The 27,534-nt window shown below is 40.7% G+C and overlaps 1 long non-coding RNA gene across 1 annotated transcript; it reads left to right on the forward strand.

Annotated features, from left to right (window-relative positions):
• The first annotated feature begins 6,026 nt into the window (after positions 1–6,026).
• LOC311253652 lies at positions 6,027–24,296 on the forward strand. Its single transcript, XR_014621766.1, has 4 exons — positions 6,027–6,432; positions 19,922–20,084; positions 20,764–20,807; positions 23,802–24,296. It is a non-coding gene; the product is annotated as an uncharacterized lncRNA (long non-coding RNA).
• The last annotated feature ends 3,238 nt before the right edge of the window (positions 24,297–27,534 follow it).

The following is a 27,534-nucleotide window of genomic DNA, read 5'->3' on the forward strand; positions in this document are numbered from 1 at the left end:
TTTGAATCCACGCCCTTTGAGTTCAGCCACAAACCTTGGTGAACATTTTTTTCAAGTTCATGTCTTTTATTTTAATTACACATCAATTCCAAGAGATAAATCTTTAAAAAATGTGTAGTCTTACTCTCGAACTCTTCCATAATTCTTCAGAAAGAGTAAATCCACATTTGGGATTTTTGAGTTGGCCATGAACCGCAAAAACTGAATGATGTGCATTGAACACTGTTTAGCGTTCTCCAGCATTTTCTTTGTGGGGTTGGCACCCGCAACGTGGCCTTGATAATCTCTGACCAATTTTTCTGAAGAGAAAGAATCCAGAAGCAAAATAATATCAGATAGTAGTTAACATCTAACGCTGACATCTACACCACTGACTGTGCAATGGAAATATATTGAAATATGGTATATTTACCATAAGCAGGGGTTCGTTATGGCGAATATGTCTTTAGGCGTTTGTCCTTAACAGCCTGGAATAAAATAAAAGGAAAGAGGCATCCAAACTAGCGTCACAGCAAAAAGCCATTTATAATTTAGCAGTAAAATCAGACAAATACATAGTCAGCTATATTCCTGACGACCCCCCTACAACTCTTCACATCTGCTAAAATAAAAAGGTCAAAAAAGTTCCTATAGGTTTGTTATTTTTGTCAACACCATCATTTTCTCTGTCTGACAGTGGTGAAAGAAAGTAAAATTTACATGATAAGTTATTTGTTGTACCAAATTGTTTAATTAAGTGGATGAGCAAAGTTAAATGTATTTGAGTGGAGAAAATCTTTAGTATTTTGTATGTATTTTTGAATACTTTCAAACTGTTTCTCTAAAACGGCCAAATTATTAATGTAGTTGTTTCTTTAAATGAAATAATGTGTTCTTTTATGTCCAGAACTTTTATTCTTTGTATTAAATGCAAATGATAAGACTTTTGTGACGTAAGAGTTTTCAAAGAGCACATGTGACACAGCATAAAAATTTAATAAAAAGGAATATTCAACATTTAACATGTGTGTAGTCGAGGTGAAGACACAAGGGTTAAATCTATAGCAGACCAAACAAATAGGAATGATTAATTTTCTATTGTGTCTAACGGTGTTGACAAAAACTAAGTTATGACAGGAAAAACACATATTTTATGAACAAATGACATAAAACTTTACTTACATTACTGTACTTAATTGTTGAGAAATTGTTCTATAAACATGAGTATAGATTTCTTCTTGGGTTTTTTTTCAAAGTTTAAACCAGTTTTGTCCAAATTCTCAAGAATTTAATTCAAAAAGTGACAAAATAACAGAACACTAATGTCACTAAACGTCCTCTCAGAGAGCTCCTAACTTAACCTAAAAATTCCTAGCAAGGAGTCTTAGCTTAGGAGTGATTCCAGATTATTCTCAGACAATGCTGAGCAAGGAATGGACAGAAACTCCTATCTTAGTGAGGAGGTGTGGTTGACCCCGTTGCTAGGTATGAGTCATCATTACAAAAGCTGTGATTGGTTGATCCTAAAAGCTAGATAAAAAATATACTTTTGGTGATAATGGGCAAAGGATGGACCCTCAAATCGATAAACTTAATCATAGAATCTAATCTTTTGAAGACTGTGTAATTGTAAATATTATTTCACATAAAAGAAAATATCTGTTAAATGAATAGTAAGCTATACTTTAAAATTATCCTACAAAATGTGTGAAAACTTAGGCCCACTTGCACAGTATTCTTATATTTATTTGCTTCTATTAATTGCCATGCTGGTAATTTTTGCACTTTCAACATTTTAACTCAATTTGGTATTAACGAGGGTAATGTCTGTGATTGCTGACTGGCCTATAAGAAGCAGCGTTGGTTGGCTTTCATTTTGGGTGGTATTGCATTGTGGCGTTGGGTTGGAGATGTAAGTGCAATCACAAACATGATTCCTGCACCATCCAATCTGTAGCGTTTCATTAAAATTAAAATTAAAATTAAAATTAAATTGTCCATCACACCCTCACAGATGAAAGTCTTGAAAATGTGAGAGTTGAACTTTTGAACGATGTCAGACAAAGAAACAGTGAGGTGGTGAAGCAAAACCCAGCAGCCAGAGAGTTTAAAGCCAGATGGTCTGCATTCTTTCATACTGATGAGGTAAATACATGCTTGCCTTTTCCTCTCTTCTTATTGTGCAATTTCAGTGTGCACCTGTTAAAATTTAAAGTCTGATACGGTAAAACAACCAACATTTGGAGAGAGAAAAATCTCCTGTAGAGGAAGCAGTTCTTTATTTTGGCCACTTGGGGGCAGAAGAACTCTATGGCAAGCTACTCTTCTAACTTCTAGCAGATAAATGCCTAATTCCAGCAGATTACAACACTTCCACTTGAGACAAACTTCATGGTACAGTTGGACAATCTTTTACCCCAGTTGACATCTGTTTTCCAGAAGAAGGGAGATGTTTCTGGCCAGAAAATAGACAGATGTTAAAGTCACCCTTAAAACAGAACAGCATATTAAATATACAATGTTAATTGCAATCACTGTGTAATTGTATTGTCCATATGAAGCCCCAGTTTGCATCATCAGTAACAGCCTGGATTATTTGCAAGGTGCAAAAATAATTTCTAAAGAAATATTGTCTTTTTAAGGCAATAATACCATATGGGCGAGAGATGCAGCCATGTGATCAGACAGGTGCCAGTTCAATCCTGTTTTCTTAGGTGGTGATAAAAAGATCGGGCTGTAGATGTTGGTTGTACTGTATATCCCTTAATAAACAGGAGTTAAAACATATTCATACCTCACTTTAAAAAAAATAAAAACTAGGCCACGCTTCAGCTATTTTGTAATTAAAAAAGGATGACCTTTTACAGTATGTTTGACATATTTTTGAGCTATATAGATCAAACTTGACAAAGCTGATTGGAAGTCAATGTTTGTAGGTTACTACAGGTTGGATATTGGAAAATTTCTTTGCAGTTATTTATGTGTTTCTGAATGTTTTAATCGGTGGAATCTCTTCACACAGGCTACAAGTGATGTTAATCTCAAAAAGGCAGCAGTTCTCAAGGCTCTTTGCCTCTACCTTGGTAAGGAAGATGGACTTCTAATTTGGGAGCACACGGTAAATCAGTGTAATTGCCTTTTTTTCTCGTCAGATATATTGTAACTTGTAAAAGTACATGCTTATAGTAAGATTCCAAAGTCACTCGCACCTTATTTGTTAAAACCCATTGACTGTTTAACCCATTGACTGTTTAACTGTTGTTAAAACCCATTTTGACTTCTTTGTCTCCATGTCATCCTCTTCTCCTCGGACATCCCGCTTCTTCTCCAACTGTTCCTTTTCTCCTTGGATGCCCTCTCTCCACTTTGACTTCTTTGTCTCCATGATGTCCTCTTCTCCTCAGGCACCCTGCCCAATTCATCTGAGAGAAAAAAATCAAAAATAAACACTAACAGGTTCTCAAGTAAAATACACCAATACTGATCTTCAGATTTGTTAGTGTCAAGTGCACAGGAACTTTAAACTCAGCTGTAAAACCTGCTGTATACCTGGACAGTTTTTCTCCAATCAAGCTTCAACAATTAACCTCAACGATCTCTTTGTCAAAACCATCGACTTGTCTCCTAGACCAAGTCCCAACCAGTCTGCTTAAAGAAGTTCTTAATAAAGGATTCTGATTCTGATTCTTTCTTAGACGTGATCAAACTGTCTCTAGTTACAGGTTATGTACCTCAGTCATTTAAATTAGCTGTAGTTAAACCTCTTCTTAAAAAGCCTACTCTAGATTCAGGTGTATTGGCGAACTGTAGACCCATTTCTAACCTCCCCTGTCAGTTATGCAACTTTCTTCAAAACAATAGCTTGTTTCAGGACAATGTGGAATCTAATACTATAGATTACTCATTGAGACTGAGACCGACCCACCGAGGAAGCTAGCAGTCGATGTCAAGGACTAATTAAAGCCTAAGTCAAAAAAGTGAGTTTTGAGTTTAGATTTAAAGGCGTCAATAGAGCCAGATTGTCTAATACAAGTACACCTACCCGGGGAGGGACTTGTGCAGCCATCTTTGCCTTTTTTGTCATCTCCTACAGACAGAAAACCCCATATTATCAGAAACACAAAATAGTGAATGCCAAGTTTCTATGTATCAGTGGCTTCAATGTGGAAATTTTTTCAACCAAATTTAGGTTTACCAACACTTCCTCTCCCTAGCTCTGCTGTTGTTAGTTATCATACTTAAAAATGAAATGTTTATGTTGTTATCATATCATCATCATGAAATGCTATTGTCATGGCTATGGGCCATGACTGGGTGGATTAGAGAAATTCCAACTTTATTAAATTGGAGCTCTCACCGGACTGTTCCTGGGTGTGGGTGCAGGCCTTTTCTTTCGCAGCTGGGGAAGCCTTCGCTTCACACTGGCCTCCTCTTCCTCCTCCTCCTCTTCAGAATCCTCTTCTTCTGTTCCATTCTTTTGGGGCTGCCAATCACCTGACCCCTTATCTTCAGAGGAGATCAGCTCAGAGCTCTGTTTTAGATCAGAGAAAAAGTTATTTTTCTCAATTAAGACACAAACATTATTGTAAGCACAGAAACTACTTAAAGGGGAACTACAGTTTTTTTACAACCTGGACCGGACTGGACTGGAGTGTTCGGGGCACTGAAGCGCAGCCTCTATGAGCATTATCTGCCACAAAACTAGTTCATTTCACCAATATTTTGTTACTAGTGCTATTCCCCTCTGTCTGTTATCAACATCCGCGGTCTGTAGGTTGACCCACTACCTCCGACCTGGAAGATGTCATCTCTGAGCTGCGCGCGCACCCCCGACAGCCGGCTTGTTTACCTGTAGCTGCTACTGCTAGTTTGACCCCGTGTAAGTTTAAGTTTGAATGTATGTAAAACAATGGCAGTCAGAGCCCATCATTTTTCATCAATATCGCTGAGGTTCTTCTGCAACACAGGAATATATCTGTTATAGGGACTTCCTAACTCTGTTGTAGGCTACAATAACTAAGTAGTAACTGGTAGACAGAATAGAAACAAAAGTGCTACATAAATATATACATATACATACATCGGCCAAATATTACTGAAGCAATAATTCTGATTTCATAGAATTTCACTGTATTGTGTGTGGTGTCACAATTTTCAGAGGAGAATCTCGAATGTGTCAAAATTTCCCTTTAGATTTAGAACAGGGGTGTCAAACGTGTTTACGTGTTAACGTCATGAAGGTGTTAATTTCACATTTTCGTGACTCAGATTTGAAGGGCTAATTTGCCACAGCTGGCTTGGACATATTTTATCAGTATCTCTTGCCAGGTCACCCCAACTCGACAGCCCTTGCTGCAAAAGTGTTGAGCATGTTTGGAACCACATGTCTTTGTGAGCAAGTTTTCTCTGTAATGAGCATCAATAAAACAAAGCTGCGCTCAAGGCTCACGCACAAGCACTTGAATAACATCCTGAAATTGGCTGCCAGTCAGGATGTGACACCTGATATCGATGCACTTGCGAAAGCTAAAAGATGCCAGGTTTCAGGAGTAAAATAAACAATGGGTAACCCCGCTTAAAATGCTGCATGAGACACTGCAACCTGATATAGTTCTGTGAAAATTATTGTCTTCTGTGGGAATTTAAATTAAGTGAACAGTGTGTGATTTACTGTCAGTCACTTCAGTTCATCAGTTTGGTTTGTTGAAATTGAGCTTTAATTTTTCTATTAATAAATAGTGTAGCCTACAAGGCAGGGAGTAACTCAACCCTCTTGAATAGTTTCTACCTCAGTTTGTATGGTTTGTTGAGTTAGCACAGGATTAATATGTGGAAATGACAAAGAATTAGAAGCATAAGTATGTTTTTGGATTAAATGCATACGTTTCATTAAGAGCCAGTTAACACAGATTTGGCAATAATTGCATGGAAATGATTTAAAACATGCCTTTAAGAAATGTGATGACGCTTCCCCTTTAAGACACTGGTTGCCCGTGTTTACGCATAGCGCTCAGCTCAGCTGAGCAGAGCCGAGAGCGAGGGGGGAGGGGAGAGAAGCAGAGAAATTAACAGTGAAATAGTTACAGAGACAGTTGGTTTAACGCCTGGAAAATAATACCCATGTACTTGGTGTTTCATGAGGACCATGTTTGAATAAGCCACAGCGGTTTTGGTGAGTTTCAGCTCGTTTTATTGATGCTTCGTTGTACTGTTTGCACTTGAATGAGTGACTGGTCGCTAGCAAAGAGGTAATCGCCTTAGCTAAACCAGAGAGAGACACTCTTCCTCGGCGCGGGAGACAACACATAGCCTACGCACGCGACCGTGGGACACAAGATCGCGAGCCAAACCCACAGACTTGGTCCCTAAAAGACATCTTCATCTTCACCTTCATATTCATCGCTTCAATGAGGATTTGCCAGATGGATTACTGGTAAACTCGCTGCCAGAGAGGTAGGAGTGTTGGAGATATTTCACTGAACTTGAACTGAAGTGTTACAAGTTTACATTCTGTTTCATAATTGTCAATATTGTGATTTAAGGTGTAATATTGTTTTACTTTATTTGGATTTAGATGCTTTTAAATAGTGAAAAGGTTTTTCTACTTATGGAATTAATAGAAAAATAACGAAACCAAAATAGGTGCAACCTATTACCATAAATTGAGATAGTTGGTCACAGACCGGTCTAACATAATTTAAATCATCCTACCTGGATGAATTATTAAGGAAGAATATTTCTTATTCAGGAAAAGAAACCTGAAAAAGGGAAAGCGAATACCAACCCATACCTGCAGGATACGATAGACACTGTCTGAACACTGTTGTGTTTATTGTTCTTGTTTACTTTAAGTAAAGTACAGGCTTTAATTTTAAAGAACCTGGTCTCTGGTTTAATTTTAATCTGTCGCCCCACTCCATCAGAACCTAGAACTGGTCCAGTGGCTTTCACTGATTCTTGGGAATTTGAATAAAACGGGTTTTAATTTGGAAAATAAAAAGTTAGTTAAATAACAAAATCTGAAGGTATATCATTATAGACCAAGGTCTTGGCTGTTGAGCAATGTATCGGTGCAACCTCCTCATTTTGTATTTTCTTCATAAAATAGGCGTTCTTCCAGTTATTACTTTGTTTTTGTCCACACCGCAGACATGATAAAAAGCAAATACATTTTAATTTATTTTGTCTAATATGTATTTAGAGTTTTTAAATCATTATCTGGCATTGTTAGTAAACATATGCTGTTAAATGTCGAATATTCACTTTTGTTCATTTTTTATACTGTTTCACGTGTACTCCTTTTAAAAGATCTAACATCATACAACGTTTACTTACATACCATCAAATATCAAATCATCATAGTAAAAAATAAAGTAATTACGAGTAGGAATAATGTAAAATGCATCACTGACATCATCTTCAACTGTCATGTAGTGTCCCCTACTCATAAAATAATACATTATATTCTTCTGTAAACTGTATATTGGAAGTGAAGAACAGATAACAAATAACAATTGTGAGCAATGTGGCAAACATTCAATAAGAAACATGTTCAATTAGCAATAGGCTATCATTAATAAAAGTACCCCTTAATAATCATCATAAGTAAAAAAAAAAATCATTACCAGTAGCAATAAGATAGCATTCATCACTGACCTCATATTTAACTGTCATGTAGTGCCCCCCACTCATAAAATAATATAGATCATATTCTTCTGTAAACTAGACTATAAACTGTATATTGGACGTGAAGAACAGATAAATGAATAACTACGTCTTACAGTCTCTTTTCCATAAACTGAAATGTTTCAAATTAAAGAAAGCATTCTGTGTAAATGCCACAAAACACATCTGGCACAAAAATAATAATAATGATAATTCGTGAACTCCTGTGAGTATTCCCTGACTGTTTTACATCACTCCACCACTCATTTAGCTTTATTGGGAAGTATATGGTGTATATGTTTCTCCTCTATGAAATCCATGACTTCAGCAGACAGGTTGTATATCCTCCTGTATATCGTCCTGCTTACACGACCTGGTGATGACGGTGCCACAAGTTTGACCAGAATATGGTCAAATGGTATGAAGCACATATCCTTTCCACCTCCTTTTGGATAGAATCGTGTGTTGGGCCCATGAGGGTGGAAAAACTCCACTTCCACATCTTGATGACGGGTCCACAGTGACAGCTTTTGCTAACCACCAGTTCTGGTCATAAATGACCACAAGCCAATCTCCGCAATGAACTACATCAGCAGATAGATCTGTCACAGTCCCGTCAGGACCACTCTTGCTCCATTGGCTCTTGCTCACTTTCCTCCTGTTGCATTTCCTCCTGCTCACTTTCCTCCCGTTCCGTTTCCTCCATCAACATTGCCAAAGGACCTTTCCTCTTTTGCATTGGTATAGTCACCTGGAATATTGTTGGGCTGAAACACTCGCACATCTGTGGCTCACTGCACAAACAGGACAGTGATCTGCAATGGATTTTCCTTGTTGCAGTTGCAGGTTTTACTGATTGAGAAAGGAGTGCATCATATGACTGCATGTCAGCTTCAGTAATGATGTAGAGCTTAGTGCTGCAGTGGCTTCTGCCAACCATCTCAGTTGTTTTCACAGTTCCTCCAATGCCGTCTGGGGCTCCCTTCCCATGTGAGGTGGGGAAGAAGTTCCAGGTTGTTCTCTTGAAACACTGCAGAGGAGAGAAAAGTTCTTCTTGTTCTTGTATTGCTTGCTGGGGCCATCTGACCAAAAGTGAATAGTATCAACTTTTGGAAACTTTAAATGAATATCTGTCAGGACTGGTTCCAAGTGAGTCCAAATGGCAGACGCATCTTGTCGCTTGAATTCTGATACTGTGCAAAAGCCTGTCTTCTGTTCTTTTGTATAGTACATGCCAGTGTGCAGGTTGAGCTGTGGGAGATTCTGACCAGAATGGCATGACTGTACCTCAGAAGTATACTTGCATTTCCACGCCTCAGAAAAGTCAACATGCACACTTACTGTGGTATCATTACACTTCTCGATCATGCTGCTGTACTCTCTGGTCTGGTTCTGAAATAAGCACACGTGTGTTGTTGTTTCTGTCTTCAGTTTGTCTTCATATCGTAGGAGAAGCTCTCCCAACAAGTCTTGTGTTGAAGTGGAGCCCATCTGCTGTTTGATCCTGAACTCGTTCCCATTGCTGGCATTCAACATTGGTCTGGTCTTGCTGTGGTGTGGGAAGTGTATGTTTGTGGAGACACCGGGTGCAGGAGCGCAGAAGAAATGCCTCGGACTTCAAGCATCAGCTTAGCATTCTCACGGTACTGACATTGGCGTGTCTTACGATCCGACGGCCTAGGTAAGGCACAGAAGGATGAATTACTGAGCTTCACTCTTGGTTCCTTCTTGGTGAACTTCTTGTGGAGGTTCAATACTGTATCAGTTAGAAACATTCTCTGATGCTTTATTTTCTTGCGCGTGATTGTGTCCTGTTTGTCAGTTGTCATTCATACTGCATTATGGTAGAAATCGCCATCGCGATGTGTGCATGCGAGATAGTCACATCGCATGACATGCAATATTAAAAGTCCCCCCTTCAAAGCTCACTTGTGCTAAAACATTTCAACTTTGGAGCAACATTTCACCCCTTCCCCAGTAAGCCAGCATGGTGTATTTGGTGTCAACGGATTCATTAAAATCTCTAGCTTAAAAGCTAAGTCCACTTCAGTGTCAAAAGTGTCACTGTTGCAATTTTTTTTCTCTTCTGTCCATCATCTTATTCTACCTATACTGCACAACAGGCTGGCTAAAGAGACTTCCATCCCTAAGGCTCTATTTTGATCAGCTGAACAGATGATATGTCGCCCATTGATTGGATGCTAGACTCCAGTTTCTTTCACAGATGTTAATTAACACTGTAGAACCAAAGGTCAGGTAAACAAAATAAAACAAAATTGCCTTGTCTGGTGAAGTAGCCAATATTTTTTCAGAACCTTGCCTGACAGCGTCAAGTTCTTGTTCTTGTGGGCAGACTTCATGAATGAGTGCATTGTGGAACAGCTGAATTTTCTTGATGGAGGGATTTTTGAGTTGGCTTCCCCGCAGCAGCTGCTCTGTTTTTTTTCAGGGTGATTCTTGTGTTTTTTTATTCCAAGCTTGTTCTTGTACCCAATGGTTTTTCATTCTGTTCCTATCCTTTGTTACCTCTTGAAGTTTATTTTTCATAGCTTTCATCTCTCTAGAGTATCTGTACGAACAAGTTTAAGGGAAAATGGTAAACTTATAGGAGCTTGAGTGATCTTGAAGCATGCAGTAGAGCTGAAGGTTTGAAAATGGGGTCCTCAGGAATGTAGTTGACCTTGTAGTTGCCTGATTTTATTGCTTTTTATAAATATCTGATGTTGGTGACGAATAAGCGGCAGGCCGCAGCACTGTGCAATTACACCATGGCAAAAAGATATCACACGTAGATTTTTCTTTATGGCTGGGTCATCATTACAGGTCTGCAGTTTTCTGAAGGCATCAGAAGTACTGCACCAGTTAACAAAATCATACACTTCTGCTGGTACATATTTACTGCAATGGAGAAGGGAAAGCGTGTCACCACCTGGGTAGAACTGAGGCTCATACCTAACCTCTTCCATACTTCTCCTTAGGATACCTGCAGCCTTGTGTAGGATTTGATTGTCAGTGAGAGTCTCTGTTCTCAGTTGAGGCATTGGCTCCTTGTCCTCTGTTAGTTTTTCTCTTAGTATGGAAGCTCCTCTCATTGCGTGAGCAACAGCGACGGCACTAGAACAGATAAGATCTGATTTTCCAGGACGTTCAATGAAAATCAGTTCATCTCCATAATGCTGGATCAATTTCTCTTTGAGTTTCCATGATTTATACATGCTTGGTCCTGCAGCTGCACTCAGTTTTGAAACATAGCTCTCGGTGACAGCATTCAGTGTTGAGACATATTCTCAGAAAAAACTTTGCTAGTTATTTCTTCAATTAGTTTAGTGAAAGCTTCTTCATATTCACTTAACTTTTTTTCAGACAGATATTTATGTCTGGCTGCTGAAATGTTTCTCTCTGAAATATGGTGTCAGCTTCTGTGGTACTTGGCATCATAAGCAAAAAGATCCTGACGGGTCAGCATACGATGATGTACTTTTTCATCGTGCCTCTCTGAAGCTGCACCGAGTACCTTTGACCTTGTACTTTCACCTGTACCAGTACTTATAGGGGTCAGGCCTTCTCTATTTGTGGCTTTCTGGCTGCAAATGAAACACTGGGTACGAATGTCAAATCCAGTGTCTCTGCTCAGTCGTCCACTCTTACACTGTTCCTCGGCTGGTTTTTGGTCACCGATCGTAGGCTTACAGTTGTTAGGACTGGAATAATTGGCCCTGCACGAACTGTGATATGAAACCTTAACCTTGAAGGACAGTATGTCGTCAGAGTAGGAGGATATTCTTCTACGAACTTCATCACCTCGTTCCTCAGCAACCTCGATTATTGTTTTCAGTCCTTGCAAGGTGGGGTTCCTTTATGTGTGGATTATTTTTATCTGCCTGGAGAGCACTTTCACATATTAAGCACACCTTTTCATCCAGTGTCTGCGAGTGTGGCTGGATTGCTGACTGCGCTGGCTCTGTTGTCTCCATTATTAGAGTAAACTCTGGTAAATATGGAAAAATACAGTAAATCTGTGATACCAATTCTTGGCCCAAGTCTGTCTCTCTCTCCATCAAAAACACATACGCACACACGCAGCTATGCACACATACACACATTAGATTGCCTTTGCTATCTTATGCTTGTAGCTTATGCTAGTCTCTGTTTGCCTTGATCAGAACACCTGCCGCCAGTGATTAAAACTTACAAGTTGTCTTGCAAATAAAAGATAATATTATTTAAATATATGAGTTAAGTTACACATTTGTATTACCTGGTATTTGCCATTAGGTTGGTGGTTTCTTTTGTTTGCAGCACAATCCATGTTTCTACTCAGGAGAGCTGTATGTTGTGATTTAAAATAACTGTCAAGTTCAACCCACAGCCCCTCTCCTCTGAGGGAGGGAGAGGGGGCGCCCCTCCCCCGCCCCCACACTTAATGGCAAAATAAAACCACGTCATTTATTAATGGAAATCTATTTTGATAAGATTCTCAAATTCAATATTCAGAACAATCTCTTCTACACATTCAAACAGAAAGTGTATTAATAAATTGATTTAGTTGGGAATTACAAGCCTCTGAATCCAGAGAAGCGCTGCACAAAATGGATTCCTACGTGAAGTTGCTTATCATAACTTGCCACTCATAATACTCAGGTTTAAGATGTTGAAAGTACTGCAATATACACATCTCAACCTTCTAGTAGAGATGCGCTTGGCATTTGCGAGCATCAAAATTGTCGAGGGAGACGCATGGAAAAACAACCAAACATTTCTTAGTGCAATTGAGTACGGTTCTCTATTTTGCTCATAACCACATTGCCCTTCAGAGGTAATTGTGGGGTCCATACCCCCAACAAACACTCAAGAATTAATACATTTCTTTCAGGCAGGGCTAGACAATCTTAACTGAGAAGGAATTTTACTTGAAAACCTTTTAATTTTAAATACAAAAAAGTAAAATGTTATTTCACTATGAAAATTAATTTTCATGATTTATGCCTATTGTATCACTTCCTGCAAGTCTAATACTCTACACTCAATTTTACTGCGTTTCCTGCCGTCACTCATTTTCTCACCTTTCCAGCGTGTTGTCTCTGTAGGGGCTGTTCTCTCTCTCGCGCGTGTGTCTTCCTCCCTCCTGTTTCTCTCTCTCTCTCTCTCTGTGTGCTGTGTCTGTAACCCCTGCCCCTCCCCCACTGCTCAGTGCGGACACATAGATGTCACCACACATCACCTAGTTGACCACGCACGTGTGGCTTGAACAGGACACCTTACAAAGTTGAAAAAAACAATTCATATTTACCTTAATCCTCGTGTTGACCTGGAGTTCTTGATGTGTGGATTATTTTTATCTGCCTGGAGAGCACTTCCACATATGAAGCGCACCTTTTCATCCAGTGTCTGTGAGTGTGGCTGGATTGCTGACTGCGCTGGCTCTGTTGTCTCCATTATTAGAGTAAACTCTGGTAAATATGGAATAATACAGTAAATCTGTGTTACCAATTCTTGGCCCAAGTCTGTCTCTCTCTCCATCAAAAACACATACGCACACACGCAGTTATGCACACATACACACATTAGATTGCCTTTGCTATCTTATGCTTGTAGCTTATGCTAGTCTCTGTTTGCCTTGATCAGAACACCTGCCGCCAGTGATTAAAACTTACAAGTTGTCTTGCAAATAAAAGATAATATTATTTAAATATATGAGTTAAGTTACACATTTGTATTACCTGGTATTTGCCATTAGGTTGGTGGTTTCTTTTGTTTGCAGCACAATCCATGTTTCTACTCAGGAGAGCAGTATGTTGTGATTTAAAATAACTGCCAAGTTCAACCCACAGCCCCTCTCCTCTGAGGGAGGGAGAGGGGGCGCCCCTCCCCCGCCCCCACACTTAATGGCAAAATAAAACCACGTCATTTATTAATGGAAATCTGTTTTGATAAGATTCTCAAATTCAATATTCAGAACAATCTCTCTTCTACACATTCAAACAGAAAGTGTATTAATAAATTGATTTAGTTTTTAGAATTTAGAATTACAAGCCTCTGAATCCAGAGAAGCGCTGCACAAAATGGATTCCTATGTGAAGTTGCTTATCATAACTTGCCACTCATAATACTCAGGTTTAGGATGTTGAAAGTACTGCAATATACACATCTCAACCTTCTAGCAGAGATGCGCTTGGCATTTGCGAGCATCAAAATTGTCAAGGGAGACGCATGGAAAAACAACCAAACATTTCTTAGTGCAATTGAGTACGGTTCTCTATTTTGCTCATAACCACATTGCCCTTCAGAGGTAATTGTGGGTTCCATACCCCCAACAAACACTCAAGAATTAATACATTTCTTTCAGGCAGGGCTAGACAATCTTAACTGAGAAGGAATTTTACTTGAAAACCTTTTAATTTTAAATACAAAAAAGTAAAATGTTATTTCACTATGAAAATTAATTTTCATGATTTCCGCCTATTGTATCACTTCCTGCAAGTCTAATACTTTACACTCAATTTTACTGGTTTCCTGCCGTCACTCATTTTCTCTCTCTCACGCGCGTGTGTCTTCCTCCCTCCTGTTTCTCTCTCTCCCTGCGTGTGCTGTGTCTGTAACCCCCGCCCCTCCCCCACTGCTCAGTGCGGACACATAGACGTCACCACACATCAAGTAGTTGACCATGCACGTGCGGCTTGAACAGGACACCTTACAAAGCTGAAAACAACAATTCATACTTACCTTAAAAAGTTAAAACAACAATTCATACTTACCTTAATCCTTGTGTTGTCCTGGGGTTCTGACCCCAAGTTAAATCTTTTCCCGTCAAAATTGTTTTTTTATTCATCAAATGGTCTGAAAATAATGGGGGTTGTCCGATACTATGCTCTTTGTGATTGAAATAAATTTGAGATAATTTGATTGAATTATGTCCAATCAAATTACTTAATAATTAATTATTAATCCTTAATAATTGTCCTCTGGGGTCAAAAAAGACCCTGCAGCACAAAGTGGTGCGATGGAGCAAATTGTCACACCATACTGCTTTCCAAAACATCTTTGATCTTGGATGTTTGATGTGTGGGGTCAAGCAATGGTTATGACAACAACAAAAAAGGTCTTTTCTCACAGGCGTTGGGGCATTTCACATTTTAGTCTGAGAGAGACAGGCAGCAGCACAATTAGGAGGCAGAGGCGGGTCAGTGACAAATAAGGGTTTGCATTATGAGCAATTAAAAAAAATGTTTACATTTTTTTTTAAAAGCTTGCATCAGGTTTGCTAAAATGTATATTTTGTATTTATGTTGGTTTCATGTCTGCAAGTGTACTTATGAAAACAGTTAGTTAATTTTAAAATATCACATGAAAATAGATTTTATTAGGATTATTTTAAATTAAAATGGTATGCGTTTTTGTAATATAGAGCAGGACAAATGCTGAAAACACTGTTTTGTAAATAATATTTGACAAATTATGTATAAACTGTAAAAGCACATGTTAATACATTGCAATAGAGGATTACATCTTATTCCACATGAATGTTCCTGTATATTATACAATTTTTATGAAAAATACTGGTGACACCAATTGACACAAACCAGTTACACCACTTGACTATGTTGTTTCTACAAAGACCATTGTCTGTTGAAGAAACTGGCACTAAAAATCAAGCATGACAGTGAACAAGGTCAATTGAACTTTTTAAAATTATTTTCAATGAAGAAAAAACATCAACAAGATTAATTAATTAATTTTTCCCAATTAAACATCCAAAAATCATGTGAACTTGTTATTTTATGAATTAATTTGAAAAACAAACTTCCAAAAATCATGTGAACTCATGTTTTGACTGCGACGAATTAGTGTAAAAACATGTCAAAAGTTGTGTGTGTGAGGTGGTGGTGGAAGGGCTAGAGAGAGAGGGAGAATTGTGTGTTTAGGGCTGTGTGTGTGCTTGGAAATGTTTCCAGTCTGTCATGAGTTTTGAGTTACATGAGTTCAAAGGTTCTGGCTCAGAGATTATGTGCAGCACATTAGACTCATAATAGAATAGGATGTCAGGTAGATGAGGCCAGGTGAAGACATTCTTCCCACCCAGTTGTTGCATGAAGCTCACTTTTACTCCTTCACCCACCACCTGGATGACCTGTCCCACGAAAGGCTTACTTTCATATCTGACCAGAATGAACTTGCCTTTCAGATCCTGCTGACAGTTGGTAGATTTTGAGGGGAGGTCTTCTGACTGCAGGTTGCGGAGATCTACTGCAGGTGGATCATAGCACTTGCAGATATCAGGTCTTGCACAGAAACATGAAATTTCCCTCTACTGAATCGCAGCTCGCTCTTCAGAGGTCACTTGTCGAATTTTCAGCGTACCTTTTACGGCCGGGACATTTGTTGGGACCGATTCGTCGTACTTGGAAACGACTTCCTCGGATATCCAAAAGTACTCGATGCTTGAGGGCTGATCCTTCAGGAAGTTCCTCAGCTGTCTGCAAGTCAGTGCCTCTTTGGACTGCTGTGTCTGCAGTACGCTTGACAGCCCCTCCCACTACATCAGGAGCTCCTTTCCCATGCGATTTCTCACTGTAATTTCAAGTGACCCTTTGAAACCCACTCAGAAAAGGCGATGTGTTGAGAAGAACATATTTTTTATTGTTTCTGTATTGGGTCACTGGTCCATCACTTATGATATGTAGAGTGGTGGGTGTGTTACATTTGCCTATGGCATCCTTCAATACAGGCTCCATGTGAGCCCATACAGCACATTCATCATGGCGGGGAGAGGCAGAGAGAGCGGCATAGGAAAAGGATGATAAGGCTGTATACACCACACTTGCGTGGATTGTAACCTGCTAGCGGCTGCCCCCGAAGCGGAACGCCTGAATTTCACTGCTGAGCTTACAGTCGTATTTCTCAGAAGTCTACACGAATGCAGACTTCATCCTCACGTAGTGTTTCTTTCAGCTCTCTGAGTGTTTTGACTTGGTAGAGCCAGTTGAATTGGTGCTTAGCTAGAGAGTCTAGCTTCTTGTTTAGCAAAGCCAGCAGATCATCACACTTTCCACTTTGTGTGACTTTTGCAAAGTTAGCAAAGGTTTTGCCTTCTTCAGATGTGACTACTCTGGACCACTGCTGCCATGTTAGAACAGTCTCCTCCAGAGGTCCTTCAAACTCAATCTCATTATAGCAACACTTGCACAAGCGCGATACATTTTGCCTGATGACATGCGACTATTCTCATCCCTACAGAGAAAGCTGGCCACTTCCTCTCTTTTCATTTGTGAGGCTCTTATTGGTTTTCATTTTGTTCTTTTCACTGACCATTTTCATTTTTGTCTTTTGCCAATGCAGTTTCCTCTTCTTTTTTTGTCTTTTGTTTTGCTGCCGGGAGTTCCCTTTTAACTTTGCGAAGTTCTGACCTCAGCTTTTCCCTCTCTTTCAGCACTGAGCTATAGTATTTGTTCTTTCTTTCCTTTCCTTGCAGGGGTTGAGGATGTTTGCAGCCTCTCTGTAACTGGCTGCTCATAGTCACGATCGTCCAGATGATTATGCATATGCTCTGGATTGTCGAGATGCTGAATTTGCTCATCTGAAGTGTCCATAGATTGTGGGGTTAAGTTGAGAACAGCGGCAGTCTCGCTAGTATTTCTCCACTTTTCCCTCAACTTCTCCTGCTTTGTTTTGTAAAGTTCAGCAACTGGAGTATTCTTTCACAGTATTTCAAGTGTGTGTGTGTGTGTGTGTGTATGTGTGTAAAAACCACCTTTCGCGCCTTTTGGCAAGGTAATTGGCCCTTGCAGCAGGATCTGCACTGACTCGTGCTCTGTGACTAGCCACTTTTTCTTTGCTTGATAATGGCAGCTATTATATTGCAATAATTATGAAACAATAGAAAGTTAATAAATGTAATTTTACAGATCTAAATTTTAATCTTTGACTAACATTTGTCAGATTATTGGAGTTTTAAGTCTTTTTAAAGCTGCTGTTCATTTTCAACATTGTCACTGTTCACCGACTTCATTCTGCTACATTATGAAATTACATATTATTGCACTATATATTGCTTAAAATTGTAAGTGAATGGAAGACATATACAGCCATACAGAAAATTATTCATACCCTTGCTAATTGTTGTTATTTTTTATTTTTGTGATGAAATGACTGCATTTTTTCAAGTTTGTTTATGAGTTATATGTGATCAACAAGTGAAAGAATGACAACAATACACAATTCAAGATATTCTTCATTTCAGGGGTGTTTTATTCAGGGATTCCCAAAAAATGCCATGTTCAAAATTATTCATAACCTAGTCCAATGTCAATGGCATAGCCTTTGTTTTTTATGACTGCTTCGAGACGATTCTTGTATGTGTCCACAAGCTTCCTGCATGTCTCCTGTGAGATGTTTGCCCACTCTTCCTTTGCGAAAGCCTCAAGATGGGTCAGGTTGGTCGGTTTCCTAGCCTTCACTCTGGTCTTCAAGCGATGCCACAAGTTTTCGATGGGATTCAGGTCAGGACTCTGACTTGGCCATTCTAGGACGTTGACATCATTGTCCTTGAACCATTTCTTCACTACCTTGGCAGTATGTTTAGGATCATTGTCTTGCTGGTATGTCCAGTTGTGGCCAAGCTGGAGTTTCTCAGCAGATTCCTTCACATTTTCATCAAGGATCCTGATGTAATCCTCCTTTCTCATGATTCCTTTGACCTTGACAAAGCATCCCATAACATTATGCTTCCACCACCGTACTTGACTGTGGGCAAAGTGTTCTTCGGTGAATGCCTCTCCTTTCTTCCTCCAGACATATTCAGCATCCATATGGCCAAATAACTCCAACTTGGTCTCATCAGACCACAGGATAGTTGACCAAAAGCTGGGATCTTGCTTCAAATGACCTCTTGCAAAGGACAGGCGAGCCTCCAGATGTTTCTTCCTGAGCAGCAGTGTCTCCCGAGGCCTACGTCCACGGAGACCTCCTCTGTGCAAGACTCGCTCAATGGTGGGCCGTAACACCTTTGTCTCTGCCTGGTCAAGCGTTTCAATTAGGGCCTTCGTTGTGGTTTGGGGGTTGTTGTTGACTTCTCGGCAGATTGTCCTGGCAAGTTTGGGGGACATCTTACGCTTCCTGCCACGCCCGCTGAGGTTTTTAACAGTCGTGAAGCTCTTGTGCTTGTTGATTATGCTCTGGACGGTTGCCACAGGGACATCATACTGCTTTGAAATGGCGCTGTAACCCTTTCCTTCTCTGTGGGCACGCACAAGACGTTGAGGTAGGTCCTCACTGAGCTCCTTCTTCTTGACCATGATGACCAGAAATTAAGAATGACCAGAACACTTTTCCTCTATTCATACTCTTCTGGGAAGATGCAATTTTTTTTTAAATCAGCGTTTAAAATTTGTTCAACAATGTTAATGGTATTTATTCCATTGTAACATCTTAAAATAACCACATTTTTGTTGAGGTATTGTCGGGGGTATGAATAATTTTGAACATGGCATTTTTTGGGAAACCATGAATAAAATACCCCTGAAATAAAGAATTTCTTGAATTGTGTGTTGATGTCATTATTTCACTTATTGGTCACATATAATTCATAAACAAACTTGAAAAAGTGCAGTCATTTTATCACAAAAATAAAAGATCACAACAATTAGCAAGGGTATGAATAATTTTGAGGAGGTCAAATGTCAAACGGTGTAACCAGTTACACCATTTGACATTTCAATTTAAATTCAAATTTAACAGGCATTATGATGGACACCTATGTAAGCACGTGGCCTCGGTGTGAAGATTTCAAACACATTTTTTAAAATAAATATTTATTTTTACAATTATTATGAATGATAAATGTTTTCCTGGGGTCATACCATTTGACATGTAACCCTAAGCACACCTGACCATACCCTAAAAATGTCAAATTATCAAGATTGCCAAGAGAGTTACTAGTCTCGTCATGCAGCAGTTTGGCTTATCAGGGGTCCTTCTCTGTGATATAATTTCCTGTCACGTGGTCTTTTTGCACAAATTAACAAAATGGCTCCTTGAATGTTGGTTACACCACCTTGACACTTTAGGAAGTTGACTTGACAGACACAATTCTCCAAATTAATTATAATATTCAGAACAATGGCGTTCCATTGATTTTATTCATTATTAAACAACACAAATGTAAGATTATGCCAAAGTAGCTGATACGGTGTTTTATTGAGAATTTCACCTTTTTTGAACAAGTTTAACTATTTGGTACGATGTTTTTACGGTTACACCACATTGACATTTGCCCCTCCAGGCACGACCCAGGCTCAGGCCATCAACTGCGCAACGAACCAGGCCCCTCCATCCTCTCGTTGAGACCCCCCGGTGTTCGGGTGCCCAACTGCTGGATCCGGCGTCTCTCCATTTTTCTTCTCTGGGCTGTGCACCACCTGGAGTTACATTGTAAAACGGTGGCGGTCAGTGAAGACAAATTATGTTGTAGGAAACGTCTGACCAAAAGAGTGTGTGTTTTTCTTTTTAGAAATGTTTGTGAAGAAATGGTTTGATGAAGAAATGGTTCTTTAGTGTAATGCATTCACACACAGGTGCATGCACACACTTCTCACACTGTAGTTGTTTGTGTTGTTTTTATGGTTTTGTTTGTTAATACAGTGTTGACACTGTTCCAGCTCCATTGTAATACATGCACACACAGACGTTCACTCACTCACACACATTCCTTGCAGTTATTGTGTTTTGTATATAATTGCGTCTAATATGTTAAGACATTGTTCTTTTGTGTAATGTATCTGCACACACACACTGCTCACACAGTTGTTTTGTTTCTTACAGTGTTGAGAGATTGCAGCAGAGTTTTATAGGGCTGTATGCTCCATTTGTAATACTTTTGCACACAGGCGTGCGCGCACACACACTGTATTGTTTATTAAAAGAAGTGATTGTTATTTCTCCCTGTGTTATGCTGGTATTCTTAGTTATTCTGACAGAATTTTTTTGCATTATTTCATAAATGTATGCCAGAATAGGTGCGAGGTTGGTCTTAAAAAGGTCTTAAAAAGTCCTAAGTTTGAGTCGAAATTTTCATATGTTTCCATTATTTTGGTTAACTATGGCTTTTTGTTTTTTGGTCCGTAGGGTTAGGGTTAGTAGGAGTTCTACAGGCAAGCCACCCCGGACAGGTAAGTAGATGTTGTTTCTTTGTTGTGTTGTGCCAAACTGATGTGTCTCAGTGTCATTCCCTTTTATACCCTCCTGTCTGTCTGAATTTAGTTTGCCAATCCTTATGTATAAGCCCCTCCCTTTTTAGAAATCCAATTATAATCATTTCTCCCAATACTTTGGTTCTTCTTTATCTAATATTAGGTTTAAGTTTAGAGTATAGGGATAGGGCTAGAATAGAAATAAGAATTAGGTTTTGTAGTTTTCCACCAATTAGGGTTTGAGGTGAGAGAAGTGGGTTAGGGAAGTGTCACTAAGAAAAATCAAAGTTCCAGAAAGTGTTTAGGAGCACGTTTCAGGCCATTCTGAGTCGATTGGGACACACATGCTGAGGTATATAATTTGTTGTCTGGACTCTTTAGTATGGCCTAAGTGGTCCCAGGGATCCCATAGAATTCTATTGGATCCCTGGGACCACTGTGGCACTCAAGCCTCCACGCCACGTCAAGGCAGAGTCCATGTGGAGGTACCTAACTATAACTAACTACATTTAATTGAACTAACTACATTTAATTATAACTACCTATGTCTAACTATATAACTAACTACATCTAACTATTTACAAATATTCCAAAACAAAAACGGAAGCCAATGCTTGTAAAAGGAGAAAAAAAAAACAGGATGCCACATGGGACTTACACTGCCTGCTAAACAAAAAGGGGTAGGGGTAAGGGGTTAGGGTGCCAGGGGTAGCATCCCCCTGCCAGGGGTAGCATCCCCTGGCACCTTTATTCAGCAATAGGTTGTGCCTTATGCTGTTTTGCCATCCCCCGGCACCTTCATCAGGCCTCTATTAACGAAAGGTTATGCCTGATGCTGTTTGCCTTCTTTCTTACGAACACTGTTCTGCCATCCTTTAATGCAGGAGCTGTTGCACATAAAGCTTAAAAGTACTGTTGGGGTTAGGGTTAGGATAAGGTAAAGGTTAGGGCTAGAGACAGGGGATAGGGTTAGGGATGCAAGAAAGGGGTAGGGTTCGGGCTAGAGAGAGAGAAAGAAATCGGGACCAGAGGGTTAGGGGTAAGGGGTTAGGGTGCCAGGGGTAGCATCCCCTGGCACCTTCATCAAGCCTTTATCCAGCAATAGATTATGCCTTATGCTGTTTTGCCATCCCCCGGCACCTTCATCAGGCCTCTATTAACGAAAGGTTATGCCTGATGCTGTTGGGGTAGCATCCCCCATCACTTGCGACGCCCTTGACTTTTCCCTTCGGGCTGTTTTCAACAGATGTCTCCAGCATCCTCATTTTGGTGAGGAGGACATCTTCGGACCACTTCAGCCACGTGTTCGGTCTTTTTGTAAACCGCTGTGGCCCTGATGATGGCGCCCACAGGAGGCCCTTTGCTCACCAATACTTCCACTGGGCTGGTTTTTGCCAGCTAGGGTTAGAGTTAGGATAAGGGAGGGATAGGGAGAGTTGGGGCAAAAGGAGGGTAGAGGTAGGTAAGGGATGAGGATGAAGTAGGAAAACTTCGTTAGGATTAGGGGAAGAGAAAGGGGGGAGGGTTAGGGCTAGAGAGAGACAAACAAATAGGGACCAGATCCAGATGGACTCCCTTCCCATACTGAAGCTTTTATCAACAGTCTGCTGATGAAGTATGCACGAGGGACATCAATGTTGATTTGAGCAATGTCCATATAAAGGGTTAGGGTTAGGAACAAGGTTTTTTATCAACTAAGGAAACCCAAAAAAAGAAAAGATCTGCATTTTCTCCCAAATTTCATTCTAACAAACATGAATCCTAATAGTAGACGAGTTTACACATGTATCAGTAGTGCAGACAAGTTATGTATATCACATACAGAAGGGTTAGATAGGAAATTGATCAATAAAGACATTGTATTCTACTGTGTTGTAGTCTCTTGTAATGGTATGTATGAGCCCAAATGAGGCTAGGGTTGCCTAACCCTGAGTTTCTATCCTAAACCTAACCATCTAAGCCTTATGTGCCTAACCCTAACCACTTGGCATCCAAGTCTTGTCAATAGTCATGACATTTGATCAACCCTAGGTGGTCAAGTGTGACTGTAAGTGGTCAAGTGTAACCCTAGTGTGAGCCTAGGGTTGTGTGAGCAAGTGTTGGACTCTTTAGTCTGGCCTCAGTTATCCCAGGGATCCCATAGAATTGCTGCACCCAGCATAGCTTATTCTATACGATACCTAGGACCACTGTGGCACTCAAGCCCCCACGCCACGTCACGGCAGAGTCCATGTGGAGGTAAGTGTAACCAAAGAAAATATATGGAATTATAACAAATGATATGCAACTATAATGAACTATAGTTATGATTTCACTTTCCTCATTTTACATAAAAAGAATAAAGATTTTAAAAAAGAAAAAAGCAAGCTCTGTTGCAATCATGATGATAATGAACCAAGTGCCGAGGGAAAAGCATAGAGTCTTGGGTGACAATAAATCAACATTTCACCTTCCTTCTGTCAGATAAAGTCAACATAGATTGAAAAAAGAAAAATGCAAGCCTTGTTGCAATCATTATTGTAATATTTAAAAATGTACATGAACAAAGTAAGAACTACTTTGTTAATTATTTTTGTGTTTTGTTTAGGGTTTTATTATTTATTTTTTTTAGTTTTTGTGTTTTTTTAATATTTTTTTTGTTTTTTTTGTGTTTTTTTTTATTTATTTTTTGTTGTTTTTGTGTTTTTTTATATATTTTTTGTTGTTTTTGTGTTTTTTGTAGTTGTTTTAGTGTTATTTTGGGTTGTTTATCACCTTCATTTTCTTTTCTTTCACTGAATTGTCAGTGCAGTTAAGAAGGTTGCTCTCTCAGTCTTCTCAGCTTCATCCAGAAAGCAGAGAAAGGTCTGATGGCAACCTTCTTCTCCTTGCACTTTTGGCAGTACTTCTCGTATGCTGCCTTCGCCTTCATGTGCCTGTTTGTGGGAATAAGTGACACCTCCTCATGTGTCCAATCCTTACCTGTCTTCGCAGGCATGTAGACTGCTTGAGACCTCTCCATTGGCCTCAGGTCGTCCTGTGGTTCCACATCCTGCACGTCCTCCTCCATTTCCTCAGGCTCCTGTCTTTCCTCCCGGGCTGTTTTTGGGACTTTGAGAAGAGGGTGTGTTGGCTGCACTGGACGGTACGGGATGTCCTCGTGCAGCTTCCAGATGATGATGTTGTAGAGCTTTGGCATTGTGAACCTTGACAGGATCTGGAGCTTCTGCAACTTCGCCTGGGGGAGTACGTAGCTCATCTCCGTAATCAAGTCCCTGAGGTGGTTGTAGTCCACTTAATCCCTATTCATCAGCATGCCGACACAGGTCAAAAACGTGACTACCTTCAGGCGACTATTGGGAAGTGCCTTCATTTCAGATGGAAGGCGAGCCAGGACCTTCTCCATCCATGGCATGCCATTTTCTCTGTATTTATCCAGGTTTTTGGAGTAGGTCAAACCTCGCCTCTCCATCTCAACACAGACTTCCAGGGTTAGGGCAGCCTCAGTGGAAATGGGAAAAGGGTCTGTGCCGCTCCGGTGGATCTGGACATAGTCCCTGAAATTCCAGCACACCCTTTTCGTCCCCTTGAAATCCCGGAATTTGAACGCTGGGAAGAAGTTCAGCTTGGATGCCACAAAGCCTTCCACAAGACACTTCTTGACATCTTTGCCAGACTTTACCACCAGCATCCGAGCCCTGGCAAAGGTGTTTGGCCCTGGGAAGCAGTCCTTGACTGAAAGATCCTCGCAAAGAGTGTCAAGAGGCCAGGCACCAATCAGCCTTGGAGGTGGGTTTGTGGATCTCAGAGCAGCCATTGGAATGTCTGTGTTGCGCTTGTAAAGATCCCCCAGAAGAACTTTCACAAGCGCTTCCCCAGTGACTGATGGTGCTGCTTCCAGTGTCTGACAAAGTGGAAACAGACGCTCGATGCGCATCTTCTGCAGGCTCTGTTTTGTCCAGTGATAAAGTGGGGGTGGAGTTTCCTCAGAGCTTGCATTTGTGTGAGGTGCCAGGCCAATGAACCCTCGCTGTTTGCTCAGGCTCTTGTCACTGACTGTATTTGTGCCTAAGCAAACACTGAGTTGGTTATCCAGTGGCGAGATGGGATGCCCATAGATAACCTCCTCAAGTGCAAGCTCATATTGGAACGCCTTCCATCCTGCATCGTAGCGTGCCACTCCCAAATTGTCACTGTACAGCTGTGTCAGTGCGTCCACCAAAAAGCCCAGCACATCACTGAGGATTGTCAGCAAACCCACAGTTGGGGAGTCCTTGAATGGGAGAAGGACGGCAAGAGAACTTCAATCTGGACAGATTGAAGTGTCTCTTGTGCGTCCAGAACACACGGCATGCTACCGTCAAACCTCACCACCTGCTCAATCCTGCAAGCCAGCTGACCCCCCATCCTCTCTTTAAGGTCCCTCATGTGCCTCAAGTAGTTCCCTGCCCGTGAGAGAAGGGCAGTTTGGTACTTGGGATGAGACAACCCACACGTCACAATCACACCGCTGACGGGATGCTTGTACGGCATTTGGATGTGAGCATGTGGAGAGTCAACGTACAGCTGTACAAAGGTGAGTTTTCCGTCTTTTGCAAGCACAGAAAGCAACTCCTTGCTCACATCCATTTGTCTGTTGTCCAGATTGCTCTGAAAATTTGTTGCCTCATGCATCCCAAGTGTGGTGAACAGTGCACCTTTGACACCCACGAGATCTTGCAACCCATACCTGGAGAAAAGGAGATGGGTGTCAGGATCTTTAGCCATAATGTTGCAGGCAAAGTGGACAGAGACAGACCTCACACCAGAATGTTCCAAGATGTCAGTCACGTCGAATGCTGCCAGATCTTTCTGTCCAAACTGATTCAGCGTAACTGGCACTTGCATGAAATGACATTTGTTTGACTCCTCCATTGATTTGTCAAGCAAAGACATTATGAAAGTGAAATCTCGCAGCAAAATGTGGAACCGGGAAGTGTCAAAGGTCGTCTGCTTTTGAATGGGCTGAGACTTGTCCTTGGTGGGGAGGTTGCGTAGCAACCCCTTGAATTTCTCCGTAACATCATTCAGGAGCTCTGATGCCATCAGGACGTACAAGTCCTTTTTGAGCAACCTAGTGTCCGGTTTGGTCTTACTGGCTGGGACCACTGTCATCAGGAGATGGTAGCCACCATCTACGTAGCCCAGCGTATGACCCACAGCATTCTTCAGGGCAGCGAGCCCATCAGGGCTGTACGTAGTGAGATCCACATGTATTTTAAGGAAGGGGTAATGTGGTTTCATTAGTGTAAAGTTGAATTTTGGAAGAATCAGGTAGTGAAGCCCACCTTGAAGTGAGATCATATATTGAAATTCCACTACAATCCCGTCAATGTCAAAAGTAAATTCAACAAAAGAATCCGGGTCAGTCACAGTGGTGGAATGTAAACCAATTTCAACATCTGCATGCAGAAAGTCTCCAACATTCGCATACTCTTTGAAGGCACGCACTAGAGTGTTGGTGTTGCACACCCCAGCATCCAGAATGTCATCAACATCAGCCATTGTGTTGACTGTGTTTCAGAGGAACTCCTCTCCTGATTGGGTGAGGATAAGGGTTGATCTATGTATTTGTTTATGTGTTTGCGTGCGTGTGTGTGTCTGTGGTGTTAGGCAAGTTAAGAATGAAATCAGTAAATGGGATACAGCTGGCGTACTTAATTTTCTTTTTCAAAAAAATGTCACAGCAGTTGTTGTACAAGTAAACCCAGAATATCTTCACTGATTACAAACAGAAGCAGATATAAAGTTAAGCCAGCTCTAGTGGCAAACACCAAACAGCAGTACACCAGCTGGGTAGATTAGATTTTTATTTTGTTTTTATTTTGCAATGTACACGAATTTGTTGTGAGTGGGTGTATGTCAAAATGTCAGTTTTAGCTTTTTAACAAACAGGATTTTTAACTTTTTAACAAACATGTATTTTAATTTTCCAATGAACATGAATTTGTTGTGAGTGGGTGTATGTGTTATGTGAGTGGGTGCAGTGTTTGTGAATGTAGGTATTTAAGTATGTAAGTAAGTGTGAGTGTGGGTCTGTGTGTGTGTGTGTGTGTGGAAGAATACAAAGATGCCAACAGCATTACATTATCAATGAACATGTGTTTTAAACAATAAGTGACATAAGTCAATGATGAACTTATTTAGTTTTGGGGAGACAGGAGAGACTTCTAGTCCTCTTCATCTTTGATGACAGGAGAGACTTCTAGTCCTCTTCACCATTGATGCGGGGGTCGTCATCATCATCGTCGGGGGCGTCATCATCATCGTCGGCTTCGGGAGGTGCGTCGTCGATTGGACTGCCATGTCCGACAGTGACAATGACGAGCTCCTCACGTACCCCCGGAGGTGTGGAAGAGCTAGGACTTTCTGGTGCGGTGATATATTCCTCCCCTTGTTCCTCTTCTCCATGCGGGAGAGCAACGGGACTGTTGGGAGGCACGCCGACAGAGATGTCATCATCACTTTCGTCCTCGGTCAGCTCGCTGGGGTTCAAAATGATGGTGTCCGAGTCTGAGACGTCCTCGAGTGTTTCCCATCTGGAGAACTTTGAGGGTTGTGGTTCGTTGCTGGCTGAGTCGTCCTCCCCAGCATCAGGAGGTAGGGGGTGCTTCCTGTCTGCAGCCATGTTTGTGGGTTAGGGTTGTGAGTGTGTGTGTTCTGTGTTTGTTTGTGGTTGTGAATGAGG

Source organism: Pagrus pagrus, assembly GCF_965226575.1.
Source record: "Pagrus pagrus genome assembly, contig: HAP1_SCAFFOLD_28, whole genome shotgun sequence".
In the NCBI taxonomy this organism is placed as follows: Eukaryota; Metazoa; Chordata; class Actinopteri; order Spariformes; family Sparidae; genus Pagrus; species Pagrus pagrus.